Here is a 12,152-nt window from a genome sequence, read left to right on the forward strand (position 1 = left end):
TCAGAGTTGGAGAGCCTTGTCAATACAGCTGAAAAGCCTTGTTAATACAGCTGGAGAGCTTTGTCAATACAGATGGAGAGCCTTGTCAGTAGAGCTGGACAGCCTTGTCAGTAGAGCTGGAGAGCCTTGTCAATACAGATGGAGAGCCTTGTCAGTAGAGCTGGACAGCCTTGTCAGTAGAGCTGGAGAGCCTTGTCAATACAGTTGGAGAGCCTTGTCAAACAGCTGGAGAGCCTTCTCAGTACAGCTGGAGAGCCTTGTCAATACAGCTGGAGAGCCTTGTCAGTACAGCTGGAGAGCCTTGTCAATACAGCTGGAGAGCCTTCTGAGTACAGCTGGAGAGCCTTGTCAATACAGCTGGAGAGCCTTGTCAATACATCTGAAGTTACATGTCACTATAGCGGCAGTTCCCTGTCAGTACAGCTGCAGTATCTGGTCTCCACAGCTGAAGTTTTATGTCAACACAGCTGGAGTACTTTGTCAAAACAGGTGAAGTATCTTGTCTACACAGTCGGAATACCTTCTCAAAACAGCTAACCCAGGTAGCACGGCAGCATTGGCCCAATGCTGTATTACTGCTGCGAGTTACGCTTGTGCCTGCAATGGGGCTCACAGCATTGGCACAGCACTGGGCCACCACCTGTGATCCACTGTACCTCAGCCACCAGCTGGTACCAGCAGATTCCCAGCACTGACCCATGTGTTCTAAATTTAACCTCTTTATCAGTTCATCTGCCCGGAGCTACTTTTAGTTGAGAAACTTGAAGATTAACTTACAAATATATCTAAAAAGCCCTTGTCCAGTTTCACACAATCAGTGCACAATTGTTTTGGCTAATGATAAAAGTTTATAGTATAATTATAATTTAATAGAAACTACAAACAATGGAAACATTTGAAACAGACATTTGCTGCAGACTATCAATTGAAGAATTTCTTCTTAGAGCAGTATCGTACACCATTGTTCACTTTTCCACTTGTCCGAGGATTTACGGATTTCAAGTCCCTTTTCCATGTGATAGACAGGATCATTTAATGAAAGGTATAGTCTTCCATATTTTCACAGTTTTACAATATATGTAAACAAGTTACTAAAGGATAAATGGGTTATTTGGAAATGGTTGTAATTTGATATGTAACTACCACCGAGTTAAACGTGGCCATCCCCTCCATTTACTGCAGCATTTCATTTCAATATTATACTTGTCACTGTTTTCTGTAATCAGAAATACATATACTTTTCGATCAGTACCACATTTTGTAACAACTGCATACTTGACTCACTGGGATTGTTAAACTTTCAAATTATATTATGAAAAGAAAGTGTTTGAAACATACAATCTTGATAGAGTGAAATTTTCATTTTTAAGATTACATATTAATTAAAATTGAAAGGCACCCCAGAGGTACGGCAATCTATATTTGTCAAACTTTTCTAGTTTGGACAAGAGACAAACTAGACTATTATTATTTTAAATCACTTTTTAGATAGGATTATAAGTTGTATTTACCTGAATATTGACTTTATCAAAATGGATGACTCGTACTGGACATCTCGTAAAATTAGGAAAAGGGTTTCAAGTCATTTAGAAGCTTTGGCATCAGTCAGCAAATATGAATTATTTGAAGAACAAAATAATGCTGAAGAAACATTAACATCAACGTCTGTATCACAAGCAAGTCAGTTTTTAGCACCTGCAACAACATTCTCTGATGAGGGCTCATGTAGTGTTGAAGATGTTGTTAATAATGATGGTAAATATGACACAATTTATGGATTTGAGCAAAATGTAAGTGATGAATATAAAAAACCTAGCCATGCAACAAGTAGTTCTGAAACTGACAGCTCTGAAGATGAATATCGAGACAAAGATGAAATAATGATGTCAAAACTTAGGGAATGGTCAATCAAATACCAGGTTCCTCATGTCGTCACTATTAGACATTCTGCGTACTGACTACCCTTCTCTCCCTAAGGATCAGCGTACATTGCTTCTTACTCCTCAGAGTTACGGTGTGAAAAACATTGCAGGGGGGCAGTACTTCCATTTTGGAATATCAAGATCTGTATCGTATCAGCTTTCTGATAAAATGGAATTCAACATTCCTGGTGAGCATGTGAAATTTCAAGTGAATATTGATGGTTTACCTGTTTGTAAAAGTACGTTCTGGCCAATACTTGGTAGAGTCATCCACCCCTTTTCTGGTCAACCATTTATTATAGGCCTCTTCTATTGAGCTTACAAACCACGAAAACTGGATGAGTATTTGAATGAATTTGTAGAAGAAATGAAGGGTCTAGATCGTGATGGGCTAGACCACAGTGGCCTCAAAATTAACGTTTCAATTTCATGTTTTATATGCGACACACCAGCCAGGGCATTTGTTAAAGGAGTGAAAGGCCACACTGGTTACTCTGGTTGTGATAAGTGTCTTCAAAATGGTAAATGGTTTAACAAGATGATATTCTCAGAAACAAAAGCACCTCTAAGGACTGATCTTCAATTTGATGAAATGGCTGATGAAGAGCATCATTTATTCAGATCACCACTGAGTCAATGATCAATAGGTATGGTTACCCAGTTTCCCCTAGATTATATGCATTTGGTGTGCCTAGGTGTTATGAAAAGACTGTTGTTCTTATGGATGAAGGGTCCTGTTTCTGTAGGATGTAGAATTGGAGCAACTGCAATACACAAACTGTCAGATAAGCTAACTCTGTATTCAAAATACATCCCAAGGGAATTCTGTAGAAAGGGGAGATCTCTCAGGGAAATAGACAGATGGAAAGCAACAGAATATAGACTATTCTTATTATATAATGGACCGGTTGCCCTAAATGACATTTTGTGCAATGCCATGTACTTAAACTTCCTACTTCTTTTTGTCGATATTACCTGTTTAACAGCCCCGCTACTAGTTCCACATTATTGCGATTTTGCCAAGGACAACTTGTGTCTTTTTGTTGAACATTTTTCACGTCTTTATGGGAATGATATGGTTGTTTATAATGTGCATGGTTTGGTACATCTATCACAGGATGTAAGAACATTTGGTCCTTTGGACAATTTTTCCTCTTTTCCTTTTGAGAGTTTTTTAGGCAAATTAAAAAAGTTACTTCGAACACCAAAGTGCCCCCTTCAGCAAATAATAAGACGTTTTGGTGAAACTCAAGCACCTCTTCACAAAGGTAAACATACTTCTGAGAATCAAGGTGTTAAGTTTGAACATTTAGATAGACCTGTTTTATTCAATCTAGGATACATGAAACAATATAAAGAAATTCACATGGACCGATTCTTCTTGTCAAATTCAATTGGAAATAACTGTGTTAGTATTAACAATGAAGTTGCAATAATTAAAAATATTGTACAGAATGCAAACAAAGATATTTTAATCATATACACTAAGTTCCAATCTAAAAAGATTTCTTCACTTATCCCCTTAAATCGACTTCAATAGGAATTTTTGAAGTTTCTCATTTAAGTGACCATCTGTGCGTTGGGGAGTTATCACAAATTCAAAAGAAATATGTACTCTTACCTGAAAAGGAATCATTTATTGTAGTTCCTTTGCTACATTTAAACATTCAGTAAAGTGTGTATGTTGTTTCATTAGTGCAGAAAACAGTGACTAAGTTTTGTTTTACGCCGCACTCAGAAATATTCCAGCCGTATGGAGGCGGTTTGTAAATATGCAGAAAACAGTGACATGATACTGCTAATTATAAGTATACACAACCTTTTCCACAGTAAAGATGTTATTCTGATCTGTAAATTCAAGTGACAAGTGCTTTGTGACAGGAAATGTACCACATAGTCAAGTTCCAAAAGACTAATGAAGTGGGAATTGTGCCCCACACTTGGCTACAAGGGAGAGAGTACTGCTTTTGGCCCAAGTTCAAAAACAGTAATCAACTGGACAGGAGTGTGAAGACCTGCTGCCTACCCGATAAGGACACATGGAAATTGTATACGATCACAGTTATGTACAGTCGCGGTAAGTACAAACGAAATGCAGCTTATCAGTGTAGTTTAATATATCTTTCCGAACATGTTTTCACGCTAATTCATTCATTTATAAAAATAATTATGATAATTAAGTATTAGGTCATTGTTAACAAGGTCATTTCTGACATACTGGCATAGTGATGAGTTAATTGAAAGTGCACTTTGATAATTACAGAATCGTATGACAAGGTGAGGAGAAAACTACCCCTGGCAACCAACATGTCTAACCTCGACACGGAGGCAGAGGATGATAGAGAGTCAACGGAAAGAAAGTAAGAAAATACATTTGAGTGAAAATGGTTAGAAGCGTGAATATAAATATTTAAGAATTGCTTAAATAAATGTGATTTGTCATCATAGAATTGAAAGATAATTATTACAGAACTAAATAACTGACAAACATAGTGTAAAGGCTCAATTTAAGCTGTTTGCATTGTTTGCCTTTCTGGGTACATTGAGTAGATTTGAACTTATTTTTCATTTCAGACCAACTGGAAGGTATCTGAGTTCAAGTTCCAGCTCAAGTGATGACAAAACAAAAGATTTGGTGACTAAGACAAAAGTGGCACGAGCGTCCTCTGTTCCCATGCCACCTTCCTCCACCTGGAGTTTCTCCGCATCCGCCTTCTCCTCCTCGTCTTCCAGTCTCCCTACCTGTGGCACCGTCTCCACCTAGAGTTTCTCCGCATCCGCCTTCTCCTCCTCGTCTTCCAGTCTCCCTACCTGTGGCACTTTCTCCACCTAGAGTTTCTCCGCATCCGCCTTCTCCTCCTCGTCTTCCAGTCTCCCTACCTGTCTCCACCTAGAGTTTCTCCGTATCCGCCTTCTCCTCCTCGTCTTCCAGTCTCCCTACCTGTGGCACTTTCTCCACCTAGAGTTTCTCCGCATCCGCCTTCTCCTCCTCGTCTTCCAGTCCCCCTACCTGTGGCACTTTCTCCACCTAGAGTTTCTCCGCATCCGCCTTCTCCTCCTCGTCTTCCAGTCCCCCTACCTGTGGCACCGTCTCCACCAAGAGTTTCTCCGCATCCGCCTTCTCCTCCTCGTCTTCCAGTCCCCCTACCTGTGGCACCGTCTCCACCTAGAGTTTCTCCGCATCCGCCTTCTCCTCCTCGTCTTCCAGTCTCCCTACCTGTGGCACTTTCTCCACCTAGAGTTTCTCCGCATTCGCCTTCTCCTCCTCGTCTTCCAGTCTCCCTACCTGTCTCCACCTAGAGTTTCTCCGCATCCGCCTTCTCCTCCTCGTCTTCCAGTCTCCCTACCTGTGGCACTTTCTCCACCTAGAGTTTCTCCGCATCCGCCTTCTCCTCCTCGTCTTCCACTCCCCCTACCTGTGGCACCGTCTCCACCTAGAGTTTCTCCGCATCCGCCTTCTCCTCCTCGTCTTCCAGTCTCCCTACCTGTGGCACTTTCTCCACCTAGAGTTTCTCCGCATTCGCCTTCTCCTCCTCGTCTTCCAGTCTCCCTACCTGTCTCCACCTAGAGTTTCTCCGCATTCGCCTTCTCCTCCTCGTCTTCCAGTCTCCCTACCTGTGGCACTTTCTCCACCTAGAGTTTCTCCGCATTCGCCTTCTCCTCCTCGTCTTCCAGTCTCCCTACCTGTCTCCACCTAGAGTTTCTCCGCATTCGCCTTCTCCTCCTCGTCTTCCAGTCTCCCTACCTGTCTCCACCTAGAGTTTCTCCGTATCCGCCTTCTCCTCCTCGTCTTCCAGTCTCCCTACCTGTGGCACTTTCTCCACCTAGAGTTTCTCCGCATTCGCCTTCTCCTCCTCGCCATCCAGTCTCTCTACCTGTGGCACTTTCTCCACCTAGAGTTTCTCCGCATTCGCCTTCTCCTCCTCGTCTTCCAGTCTCCCTACCTGTGGCACCGTCTCCACCTAGAGTTTCTCCGCATTCGCCTTCTCCTCCTCGTCTTCCAGTCTCTCTACCTGTGGCACTTTCTCCACCTAGAGTTTCTCCGCATTCGCCTTCTCCTCCTCGTCTTCCAGTCTCCCTACCTGTGGCACTTTCTCCACCTAGAGTTTCTCCGCATCCGCCTTCTCCTCCTCGTCTTCCAGTCCCCCTACCTGTGGCACCGTCTCCACCTAGAGTTTCTCCGCATCCGCCTTCTCCTCCTCGTCTTCCAGTCTCCCTACCTGTGGCACTTTCTCCACCTAGAGTTTCTCCGCATTCGCCTTCTCCTCCTCGTCTTCCAGTCTCCCTACCTGTCTCCACCTAGAGTTTCTCCGCATTCGCCTTCTCCTCCTCGTCTTCCAGTCTCCCTACCTGTGGCACTTTCTCCACCTAGAGTTTCTCCGCATTCGCCTTCTCCTCCTCGCCATCCAGTCTCTCTACCTGTCTCCACCTAGAGTTTCTCCGCATTCGCCTTCTCCTCCTCGTCTTCCAGTCTCCCTACCTGTCTCCACCTAGAGTTTCTCCGTATCCGCCTTCTCCTCCTCGTCTTCCAGTCTCCCTACCTGTGGCACTTTCTCCACCTAGAGTTTCTCCGCATTCGCCTTCTCCTCCTCGCCATCCAGTCTCTCTACCTGTGGCACTTTCTCCACCTAGAGTTTCTCCGCATTCGCCTTCTCCTCCTCGTCTTCCAGTCTCCCTACCTGTGGCACCGTCTCCACCTAGAGTTTCTCCGCATTCGCCTTCTCCTCCTCGTCTTCCAGTCTCTCTACCTGTGGCACTTTCTCCACCTAGAGTTTCTCCGCATTCGCCTTCTCCTCCTCGTCTTCCAGTCTCCCTACCTGTGGCACCGTCTCCACCTAGAGTTTCTCCGCATTCGCCTTCTCCTCCTCGTCTTCCAGTCTCCCTACCTGTGGCACTTTCCCCACCTAGAGTTTCTCCGCATTCGCCTTCTCCTCCTCGTCTTCCAGTCTCCCTACCTGTGGCACTTTCTCCACCTAGAGTTTCTCCGCATTCGCCTTCTCCTCCTCGTCTTCCAGTCTCCCTACCTGTGGCACCTTCTCCACCTAGAGTTTCTCCGCATTCGCCTTCTCCTCCTTGTCTTCCAGTCTCCCTACCTGTGGCACTTTCTCCACCTAGAGTTTCTCCGCATCCGCCTTCTCCTCCTCGCCTACCAGTCTCTCTACCTGTGGCACCGTCTCCACCTAGAGTTTCTCCGCATCCGCCTTCTCCTCCTCGTCTTCCAGTCTCCCTACCTGTGGCACCGTCTCCACCTAGAGTTTCTCCGCATCCGCCTTCTCCTCCTCGTCTTCCAGTCCCCCTACCTGTGGCACCGTCTCCACCTAGAGTTTCTCCGCATCCGCCTTCTCCTCCTCGTCTTCCAGTCTCCCTACCTGTGGCACCGTCTCCACCTAGAGTTTCTCCGCATCCGCCTTCTCCTCCTCGTCTTCCAGTCTCCCTACCTGTGGCACCGTCTCCACCTAGAGTTTCTCCGCATCCGCCTTCTCCTCCTCGTCTTCCAGTCTCCCTACCTGTCTCCACCCCTACCTTCGCTGTCAGTCCCGGCTAGCCCACGGCGATCCCCCAGGCAACGGATCTTACCCGAGCCTTCTCCATTCCTGTACAGACAGGATGTACGGAGGCCTACTCACTCACCCAGAAGTGATGGTACAAGTTCGACAGTGGAGGCAACTAGAGGTGTGTATGATAATAATGGTTGTACATCTATGCTTCATATTACTTCTTTTTTAAATATATCAACATAATCATAATGGTAAACGTTTGTGCTCAAGATTACAAAACCATTTCCACAACCTGAACAACTGTTAATCGTTTTATGTGTATTTTGTATCTACCAGGGGAAGTTGTTGAACTTGTGAAGATTGTGGAGTCAACTCGAGCAGTGGCTCTTGAAAATCAGAAACTGCTGCACCAGGTCCTAAAGATTTTGCAGACTGGCTCCACGGACTTGACACCAGCTGAGGAGCTTCATCTGCCCCTCAAAACAATCGAGGAACTGAGAGAAATTAACACTTCTCTGGTGGACTCTTCCAGATTTAGATCAGCGGTAAATATTAATATTGTTTTAGATCAATTTCATTTCCTTCACTGCTTGAGTTATTCAAACATGTTTTACAATTCAAAGCCAGTTAATAGTGATGTTTGTACGGAATATTACACCCACATGGTCATTATATACAGCAGTAAATGCTATGGAAATTAACTGTTGAAAACGTTACACTCAAACAGGTTGGGCAACTTGGAGTGGCAGGAGGTGTGTCAACAGGAGACACAGTCCGCAGAGTCCAGACAATGCTCATGACAAACTCGGTCGCCAAGCAGGTGAACTGGAAGGGAACATCAGGAAAAGAACCCTTCCAACAGATGCGACTGAAGGAAGTTGTTATAAGTAAGTACTCAGTCATATGATCCATTTACGTAAGTGGGACTTTATATACAACAATAATATACATTAAAATGTTTAATGAAATTGGAGAATTATTGATAGAGCTTAAATTATTTACTTTTACGTCCAAATTCAATTTCCATTTCAGAAGCAGCACGGAAGAACCCAGTGTGCACAAAGGCGTCTGACTGTGAACTGGAGAGCCACATAAAACTGTGGTTTCGGTATGCCCCAGACAGAGAGGGAGGAGGGAAAGGACCCTCGCCAAGCAGAAGAAAAGCGTCACTGAAAACTAATGAAGCATAATTTTTGTTGATAGATATAATCTCATTACATTACATTTTATTATAAAAGACAGAATTAAAGTTAAGAAGATACATTTAATTACTTTGTTTTCTGTTTTCCACCGCGTAGATCCAACTATTCACGACATACTCACATTTCAGCACTATTGAATTTCATATCTTAAGACAGTTCATAGATGTTTGTTAAAGTTCTATTTTTTGTAAGATATATAATGATATGTGAACACATGTTCCGTTTCTTTAAACTTTTATACAGTAGAACATGGATATAATGAACTCCAAGGGACCGAGGGATTTAGTTCGCTATATCCGTTGTTCATTATTCACGTTTGACTGCCATATTGGCTTATAGAGATGAAGAGACATGTATATACATGGACTACATATTTTTATTCTTGTACATTGACATTAAAATTCTGATTTCATTGTTCAAATACATTATCTAGAACATGTTTAACAATCACAACAATTTCAACAATATAACACTTAACTGCGTTTAACATAGTCCACAATTTTGCTCTGCATGCCAATGTTTTCAGGTTTGTATTCCTCAAGATAGCCAGGTAGACGAGTTTTCAGCCAATCATTGACGAGGTTGGGGTCAACTGATGCACTTTCCCCGTGAGCTGATTTGCATACGATACCACGCCTCTGTTTGAACCTGTCAATCCAAGCACTGTTGCAACTGAAATCTAAATGAGCGCATCTTCCACATCTTGGTGATTTGCAGTTCTTGCGGGCGGGGCCGAAATCACTAGACACACATTTTGCCAGTATCGAGTCTCGATTCTTAATAATGGAACTGAGTATTGATTTCGGAATGCCAAAGTCGAGAGCAATGTTTGTCTTCGATCTTACTCCTGATTCTACAGCCTGGATTATCTGAAGCTTTGGGGTCAGGAAATCAGTTCGCTATAACCGTTAATTCGCTACTCACGAGTTCATTATTCACGTATAATTTTAATGATATTATAAAGGGACCATTGACGGGACTTTTAAATTTGTTCGCTATATCCGTTTGTTCGCTATATCCGTTTGTTCGCTATATCCATGTTCTACTGTATTTCATTCTTGTTCAGAAACCTTAGAATTTAACCTGCAGTTGGTAATTACTTTAGCAAAAGTCTTTTTACAGTATCTGTACAATTACTGATTGTCACAATCACAAGAAAGGATGGTAGAAAAAACCAAGATACGATTTCTTGGCCTTAATCAATGAAGAATACAAGAATCATAAAAAGCCAGGATGATATGGATGGCAAAAGGAAGGCACAGTAGTGGCTACAGACTGGCACGCCATCATTGGGCCAATGATGGGTCAGTATTGGCTACATATTGGCCTGCCATCACTGGGCCAATGCTGGGCCAACATTGATATTCAGCATTGGCCCAGTGCTGAAAGCCAGCACTGGCCCAATTTTTTTTACAGCAGTGGCCCAATGCTGGCCCAATGCTCTCATGCTACCTGGGCAAGTATCTTGTGTATACAGCTAAATTATTTTGTCAACACAGCTAAAGTATCTTGTCATTAAGGTTACATAATGTAAACATCTGAGGATGAACATCTATACAGTATGTGAAGATCTGAGGACACCCCATAGAAACATCTCTTCAGTATGTGAAGATCTGAGGACACCCCATAGAAACATCTCTTCAGTATGTGAAGATCTGAGGACACCCCATAGAAACATCTCTTCAGTATGTGAAGATCTGAGGATGAACATCTATACAGTATGTGAAGATCTGAGGACACCCCATAGAAACATCTCTTCAGTATGTGAAGATCTGAGGACATCCCATAGAAACATCTCTTCAGTATGTGAAGATCTGAGGACACCCCATAGAAACATCTCTTCAGTATGTGAAGATCTGAGGACATCACATAGAAACATCTCTACAGTATGTGAAGATCTGAGGACACCCCACAGAAACATCTCTACAGTATGTGAAGATCTGAGGACATCCCATAGAAACATCTCTTCAGTATGTGAAGATCTGAGGACACCCCATAGAAACATCTCTTCAGTATATGAAGATCTGAGCACATATCCCATAGAAACATCTCTTCAGTATGTGAAGATCTGAGGACACCCCATAGAAACATCTCTTCAGTATGTGAACATCTGAGGATGAACATCTATACAGTATGTGAAGATCTGAGGACACCCCATAGAAACATCTCTTCAGTATGTGAAGATCTGAGGACACCCCATAGAAACATCTCTTCAGTATGTGAAGATCTGAGGACATCCCATAGAAACATCTCTTCAGTATGTGAAAATCTGAGGACACCCCATAGAAACATCTCTTCAGTGTGTGAAGATCTGAGGACACCCCATAGAAACATCTCTACAGTATGTGAAGATCTGAGGACATCACATAGAAACATCTCTTCAGTATGTGAACATCTGAGGATGAACATCTATACAGTATGTGAAGATCTGAGGACACCCCATAGAAACATCTCTACAGTATGTGAAGATCTGAGGACACCCCATAGAAACATCTCTTCAGTATGTGAACATCTGAGGACATCACATAGAAACATCTCTTCAGTATGTGAACATCTGAGGATGAACATCTCTACAGTATGTGAAGATCTGAGGACACCCCATAGAAACATCTCTACAGTATGTGAAGATCTGAGGACACCCCATAGAAACATCTCTTCAGTATGTGAAGATCTGAGGACACCCCATAGAAATATCTCTTCAGTATGTGAAGATCTGAGGACACCCCATAGAAACATCTCTTCAGTATGTGAAGATCTCAGGACATCACACAGAAACATCTCTTCAGTATGTGAAGATCTGAGGATGAACATCTATACAGTATGTGAAGATCTGAGGACACCCCATAGAAACATCTCTACAGTATGTGAAGATCTGAGGACATCACATAGAAATATCTCTTCAGTATGTGAAGATCTGAGGATGAACATCTATACAGTATCTGAAGATCTGAGGACACCCCATAGAAACATCTCTTCAGTATGTGAAGATCTGAGGACACCCCATAGAAACATCTCTTCAGTATGTGAAGATCTGAGGACACCCCATAGAAACATCTCTACAGTATGTGAAGATCTGAGGACACCCCATAGAAATATCTCTTCAGTATGTGAAGATCTGAGGATGAACATCTATACAGTATGTGAAGATCTGAGGACACCCCATAGAAACATCTCTTCAGTATGTGAAGATCTGAGGACACCCCATAGAAACATCTCTTCAGTATGTGAAGATCTGAGGACACCCCATAGAAACATCTCTTCAGTATGTGAAGATCTGAGGATGAACATCTATACAGTATATGAAGATCTGAGGACACCCCATAGAAACATCTCTTCAGTATGTGAAGATCTGAGGACATCCCATAGAAACATCTCTTCAGTATGTGAAAATCTGAGGACACCCCATAGAAACATCTCTTCAGTATGTGAAGATCTGAGGACATCACATAGAAACATCTCTTCAGTATGTGAAGATCTGAGGACACCCCATAGAAACATCTATACAGTATGTGAAGATCTGAGGACACCCC

The 12,152-nt window shown here is 43.0% G+C and overlaps 1 pseudogene; it reads left to right on the plus strand.

Moving 5' to 3' along the window:
- The first annotated feature begins 2,460 nt into the window (after window positions 1-2,460).
- LOC137297163 (uncharacterized) lies at window positions 2,461-3,596 on the plus strand (annotated as a pseudogene).
- Window positions 3,597-12,152: the final 8,556 nt, after the last annotated feature.

This window comes from Haliotis asinina, chromosome 9 (assembly GCF_037392515.1).
Source record: "Haliotis asinina isolate JCU_RB_2024 chromosome 9, JCU_Hal_asi_v2, whole genome shotgun sequence".
In the NCBI taxonomy this organism is placed as follows: Eukaryota; Metazoa; Mollusca; class Gastropoda; order Lepetellida; family Haliotidae; genus Haliotis; species Haliotis asinina.